Source organism: Protomyctophum parallelum (genome assembly GCF_964188405.1).
Source record: "Protomyctophum parallelum genome assembly, chromosome: 10".
Lineage (NCBI taxonomy): Eukaryota > Metazoa > Chordata > Actinopteri > Myctophiformes > Myctophidae > Protomyctophum > Protomyctophum parallelum.
In genome coordinates, this window is record NC_139704.1 from 38880830 (window position 1) to 38887613 (window position 6784).

At 43.7% G+C, this 6784-nt stretch overlaps 1 pseudogene across 1 annotated transcript; it reads left to right on the forward strand.

Annotated features, from left to right (window-relative positions):
* Window positions 1–3616: 3616 nt before the first annotated feature.
* On the forward strand, window positions 3617–5160 carry LOC310865822 (histidine--tRNA ligase, cytoplasmic-like; annotated as a pseudogene). Its single transcript has one exon. The product of its transcript is annotated as a histidine--tRNA ligase, cytoplasmic-like (transcript).
* Window positions 5161–6784: the final 1624 nt, after the last annotated feature.

The following is a 6784-nucleotide window of genomic DNA, read 5'->3' on the forward strand; positions in this document are numbered from 1 at the left end:
TTTCTTTCACCTCTCCCTTCCTCTCATGGCTTATACCCCAACTATCCGCCCCTGAGAGGAAAGTCATATTTTATTTATTTATTGCCCCCACACAGTGAATTTGATCTTTCATTATGCAAATAAATTTAATTTCAGCTAAAGACTGGGGATAGAGAGGGGGGGCAGAAAGAGAGAATGAAACAGAGTAATATTAGATGAAAAGGACACAAATACTTCATTACGAATGAGACATTACTCTACCCAAAGCTATTCTTAGTTGATTTAGTCTGACACCCGTTTTGCCCTAAAACAATTGCATTCTCTGTCCAGTGTTGTTGGGGTGGGGGTGCGAGAGACAGATGGAGCATTGGGATAAACTGTCTGCGATTATCCTCTCTCTCTCTCTCTCTTGTACAGTAAGTCAAGTAGTCAACATTATAAATCTCAACGGAGATAGTGAAGTGCTATCAGCAAACTCTAAAATCCAATTACTTTCTCAGTGACCTGCCTCATGTAATATTTATGGTGCGATGGGTCTCTACTGCCATCCACACTGAGATTTAGGCGTGGAAATAATGGTAATGTCTATTATCTTTTCGATCGATTGATTGATGAAAGAAGAATTCCAGAGTAGCCCTTTTCTTATACAGAATTCTGATGATATAGTATAATATTTTTTATTGGCCTAAAATAGTCTATATTTGCATATTTCATACATTCTTGAATCCACTTGCTGACCGGCTGTTGAGCAATTTGTTTTATAGGGGGTTATATGCGATCCTACCTGTAAAGTTGACCGAATGGCCAAGGCTCCGAGAATCGACAGTCCAAGAATGTAGATCTTTTTTGGTATTTTATTTACCTCAAAACACAGAGTGAACAACCCATGCTGGATTTGACTGTGCAGGCAAAAACAATACTTCCAGAATAAAGACTTATCAACAATATGTCTTCAAATAACTTTCAAATAACAGAAAGTAAGAACTGAACACTTGACAACTAAACTAAGGAAAAACAACAAACCAAGAACTTAAGAAACTGAAAACAGGCTACGGCTTCCTGGAAGGCCCTGGCAGCTCTCCCCTAGAGTTGTCTCCTTTGTTAGTCTCAAGACAAACTGAACATTTTCCACTCAGGATTCCCTCCCAAACATTTTCACAAGCCTCCCTTATATACCAGATGAGACCCACCCACAATGATTAGCAATTGGACCAATCTACTCAAACAAGGTAAACCATGACCCATGAGTTAGACCAACTATACAATTACAATTTACACATTTCCTTCATAGTCTGAATGTTTTCCAAGGCATCAAATCAAACACAAAACAATGATAGCATTAGGCAACACAGATAAGTATATGATGCTACACATAGCCACACCTCCAAGGAGCTTGTTGACAGTCAATTAATGGAAGCAGCTGTGCAGTGTGCGTTTGTAATGTTCAGTTTCACATTGTGGAGTCTTCTAGGCCCTCATTTATCAATCGAGTGTAAAATCTGCCACAGATTCGAGTGCAGGTTTCGTAGTACACCCACGTCGCCACGGCATTTATAAAGTGATCGCAAACAGCTGATCCTTCCTCAATTTCGTTCTGATGTTAATAAATGTGACGGCTGAAATCTATCTGGCACGCCCTATGAAATCAAGCCTCGCCTTCGTTTTTGCGACATGAACACCTGCAATATGACGATGGAAACCATGGTTACAGGGGGAAAAAATTTTTTCCTGTGCCTTGCTGCCCGCCTCACCCCCCTCTCTCATACACACACACACAGACGCACATGCAACTTGCAAGCCCAACTAACTGGTGTCTTGTTAAATAAATAAAGAACGAACACCTGCATGAATTAAATAAAGTCTCTCTCACCTCGCTTGCCTTGCTGTCATGTCCACGCAATGAATGTGTCTTATAAAAGGTAATGAAACTGTAAATATTTTTGTTTTTAAGAAAAAAATTGTAAAATTAACCACAATGGTTGAGACCTGAATACGATTACAAGAATGGATGCGTCTTGTAAAAGGCAATTAAATTGACAACGGTTACATCAATTAAATTGAACCTTAGGTTTTAAGACACAAGTACAACGCTTTGCAGAAGTTCCCTGGGATCTTGCATAATAGTATTGACAGATTGTTGGTGTTCACATCTTGTGCAAGGCTTGCACTGCAAGCACTTCCTCGTCTTCCTAGTTTTTACTTGACAAAATTGTCAATATATTTAGTCGTAGTCATTATAGCCACAGGTTTGCTTTAGCTTGTTGATCAAGGCGTCTTCGGACTCCATTGACCATGACATGCCATCTATTAACCGCCTCAATAGCATTCTGGAGTAAAACGTCAGAAAGACGTCTTCAATGTACTTCAACACCGTGATTAGGCTGTTCAGCTTGCCATGCAGCTCATCGCCCAAGTCCCTGTGCAGACTTCAGCACTTTGTCACAGTGCTTGGCCAGTAGTTCAGGGGCTATGCAGTGGGACTTGGGTTCCCTGTGATTTACTGCAGACGTCAAACCCTTCTCAAGTGCACCCAATAACTGCGTCAATGAGCTTAACAAATTTACTGTGTACCTCCAACAAAGACTCGACAAACTGGGTTGACATATTCACCTGAGAGAGGTTGCTGGTGGCATACAGTAGATATGGACTTGCAGCTTCTGGGCCATGACAGTTAAAGCATGGTTCTCACCATTCAATAGGGTGTACATGTTGGCAATGTCCTCCGGACTACAACCTTGCAGACTTTTGGGGGAGCATGAAGACAAACATTTTTGAGGGGCGCTAGCCCATGCTATGTCCAGCTTTTGGTGTGTGTGCACAAAACAAACTTTGTCCTTCACCAGTAAGACGCTGGAGGGCGAGAAGTGTGCACGCATCCGCCTTGTTGATGGCAGGCTGCTGGGCAGGTGCTGGCGGCTTGGCATGGGGGGTCAGATCAACATGGAATTAATTCTGTACTGGCCATATAAGGAGCATGTCTTAAGTGTACAGGGTTTGATGAGGTCAGATCAACATATGGAATGTCAGAACAGGTCAGCTCCATACAGTATATGGAGATCTAAGGGTGGTAGAAGGGACATTCTCTTGAGTGTACAGGGTCTGATGAGGGCCCAGGTAGGTCCGGGCCTTAATTTTCAGGCCTGTTGAGAATTCTAGTTTTCGCCGGCTGCCGGTCGCAGCTGCACTAATAACTTTGGGGCAGGTCCGTCTAGAGTTTGAATGGACAGGTATAAGTCAAAAGGGAGACATCGAAGTGGAAGGATGGATGGGGAAGGATCAAAATATGGAAGAACAGGTTCTGACATATCCATATATGGAGATGTAGATCTAAGGGTTTGAGGTCAGATGTAGAGTTTGGGGCCAATATTGATGACATCAGTGATCTCCATATATGGGCTTAACTATGACAGCAGGTCGCATTTACTATGACATCAGGGATATCCATCCCTGATGTCACGTGATGTCACGATGACCTGGGCACCATATATGGGAGCTGATGTCACGATGACTTGGTGGCTCGCCTGGGGTGACCAAACTATATAAACGTGTCAAGTTACTTACATTTAATTTATTTTGTGAGATATAGTCAGACCTGGAGGACATTCTCAAGATAAGATAGAGAATCAAGATCCTAAACATGCAAAAGGAGTTGGAGAAGGTGGAAACAGAGGGGGAAAAGGGCAATTATGAGATCAAGATGGAGAACAAGGCGGTCGTCCTGAAAATGGAAAAGGGGTTGGAGGAAGTAGCGGAAGCAAGAGACTGTGGGAGGAAACACCAGTTTGTCCTTAAAACTCCCAAGGGAACAAGAGACTACAACCCCTCGCAGATGGCCATCAGAGAGAAGGTGCTCCATCACGGGCTGTTTCAAACGTCACGACACACCTGTCTTTGAACTAAAAGAGACATTGACAGCCAAGTATGGCGAGGACGCTAAGCTGATATTCGACCTCAAGGACCAAGGTGGAGAGATGTTGTCTCTCAGATATGACCTCACCGTGCCCTTTGCACGCTACCTGGCCATGTACAACGTCACCAACATTAAGCGCTACCAAATAGGCAAGGTCTACCGCCGTGACAACCCAGGCCTGGCCCGCTACAGGGAATTCTACCAATGTGATTTTGACATAGCGGGAAAGTATGATAATATGGTCCCCGATGCAGAATGCCTGAAAATCATCTACGAAATACTCAGCGAGCTGGAGCTGGGAGACTTCTGCATCAAGGTCAATGACAGACGTATTCTGGAGGGAATGTTTGACCTGTGTGGCGTTCCAAAGGACAGGTTTTGCACCATCTGTTCGTCAGTAGACAAAATGGACAAATTGTCCTGGTCAGATGTTAAAAATGAGATAATGGAGAAGGGCGTATCAGAGGAGGTAGCTGATCAGATTGGTAAATATGTGAAAATGAAGGGTGGTATTGACCTAGTAGAGCTCCTGCTTCAAGACACAGAGATGTGTAAGAGCGACCAGATTCGCGCCGGCCTCACCGACATGAAGGAGCTCTTCAACTACCTGCAGATTTTCCAGGTCACAGACAAGGTGCTGTGTGATCTCAGCCTAGCCAGAGGTCTGGACTACTACACAGGTGTAATTTTCGAGGCCGTGCTGATCCAGGCGGGCGCGGTGGCCCAAGAGAACCGCAAGCACGGGCAGTGTGGCTGGAGGTGGACGGTATGACAACCTGGTGGGCAAGATTTCCTCCAAGGATAGGCAGGTACCGTGTGTCGGGGTCAGCATTGGCATGGAGAGGATCTTCTCTATCATGGAGGCCAAGGTTAACACCGTGCGTACCACAGAGGTGCAGGTCATGGTGGTCTCTGCACAGAAGAACTTACTGGAGGAGAGACTCCGACTGACAGACGAGCTCTGGACTGCCGGCATCAAGGCACAGACAGAGTACAAAAGGAACCCCAAATACCTGAACCAGGTGCAGTACTGTGTGCGCTCAGGAATCCCGTTGGTAGCCATCCTGGGAGAACAGGAACTGAAAGATGGAGTGGTCAAACTCTGCACTGTTGTCACCAACGAGGAGGCAGAGGCTCATGGATCAAAAAGTAATTTAATAAAAGAGGCTTATGTATCAAGAAGTGATTTAATAAGAGATCAGGAGAAGGACTTCAGAGGCCTGATCATTCTGCTCTACCCAGCAAAAATGAACATGACTAACCCAAATTAGACGGTAGACCACATAGACTGATTAATCCATGGTTCTGTGATGGCCCTAAACCAGTGATGCTAATCTTGGGGGAACAAACGACCCGCGGGTGCCCGCATTCATGATCATTTGTCCTGCCCCAACCTGCCAAAAAAGTCGGCATTTGTTTACACAACTTGCAGGTTGTCCCACGGGTTACAGTTCAACTTGTGTACAGTATACTAGTTGACCCGCTCTGACCCAACCCGCGGGTAACAGGTCGACCCGCGCATCACTACCCTAAACGCTTAAAGTCTTCCCCTACAGAGGAAACTGAACATAATGTGCACTTCTGCAGAAAATGTAAACAATCCAATAGTTTGGAATAATAACCGATCTCTAGTGCAGTGGTTCTCAACCTCCCTGAAGTGACAATTTAAGGACTTTTAAAAGTAATCAACAAACGTAAGTAATCAAGAACATACTATAAGAACTGGTCATAAACATTGGGCAGATTGGCAAATAATATGGTTTATTTTAGCAATGCCAAACCACTAATGTTTGACCGAGTGTCTATATATGTCTCTACTGACTAGAAGTGAATGCCCTAGCCCCTCCAATACATGGCTTTTGAAGATTATCTTTGTTTAGAGCACTTATGACAAATTGTTTGCCAGACAATATTTTAATGTTTGTTTAGGGCACTAAATGACAATGATGTGGCCGATATAAATATATCTTGTAACTAATTTTGTTTCATACATGAAACAAGGCAGGATGGATAAAGGAGGAAAGGAAAGAAACAGTACAACTGTAACCAATGTAGAAAAAGCTTCGCAGAAACAGTAAATCGAAACAGGACCTGAGAATTTGTCATGTAGTCATCATGTAGCAGCAAAGTCTATGGACCCCCCCGTGACGTACAAAAGCCAAAGAAAAGGCCTCCATCACTTCACACGAGTGTGAAGGGCAAATACTGACACTTAAAAATCACACTCGTCACACAGTGACGGATGAAGATGGCTCTGTGGCTGCCACACGACGTCACAGGGGAAAAAGCAAACATAGTGTTTTAACACACAATTTTTTTTAACTAGAAACAGTACTCTTTGGAAGTTTGGAGCATAGGTCTCTCCCAGGTCAGGTAGGTTATTGTGCCAGCCATATTCGGAATTCAGTCATTATAGAGGTGAGTTGAATCTGCACGCATGCACACACGCACGCACACAAACACACACCTAATAAAAAGAGATTCATGCGGACATTTGAATCTCTGAGTGTAGGGTAGCTATGATCTTGACCATGACAATGAGCATGATCTATCTAATATACAAGTGTTGTAGAAGGCATTGCAACATAGTCTAAATGATGATGGCAGTGATATTAGCAAATATGCAGAATTTATTTTCATGTACAAACACTGATCACACAGAAGACAATCATAAGGGCCAGTGGAATTCCATTAGACCAGGGGTATTCAACTAGATTAGGTCAAGGGCCACAACTGTAGAATGATTGTGTGTGGAGGGCCGCACAGTGTGCGCGCGAAGCGTGACGTTTTTTGGTTCTACAAATGCATTTTGTGTTCAAACACAAAGATTTATGTAGGGTAGGCTAATATATTTGTGCACAGTGTGATATATGTCTATACAAGTATATGCTATAC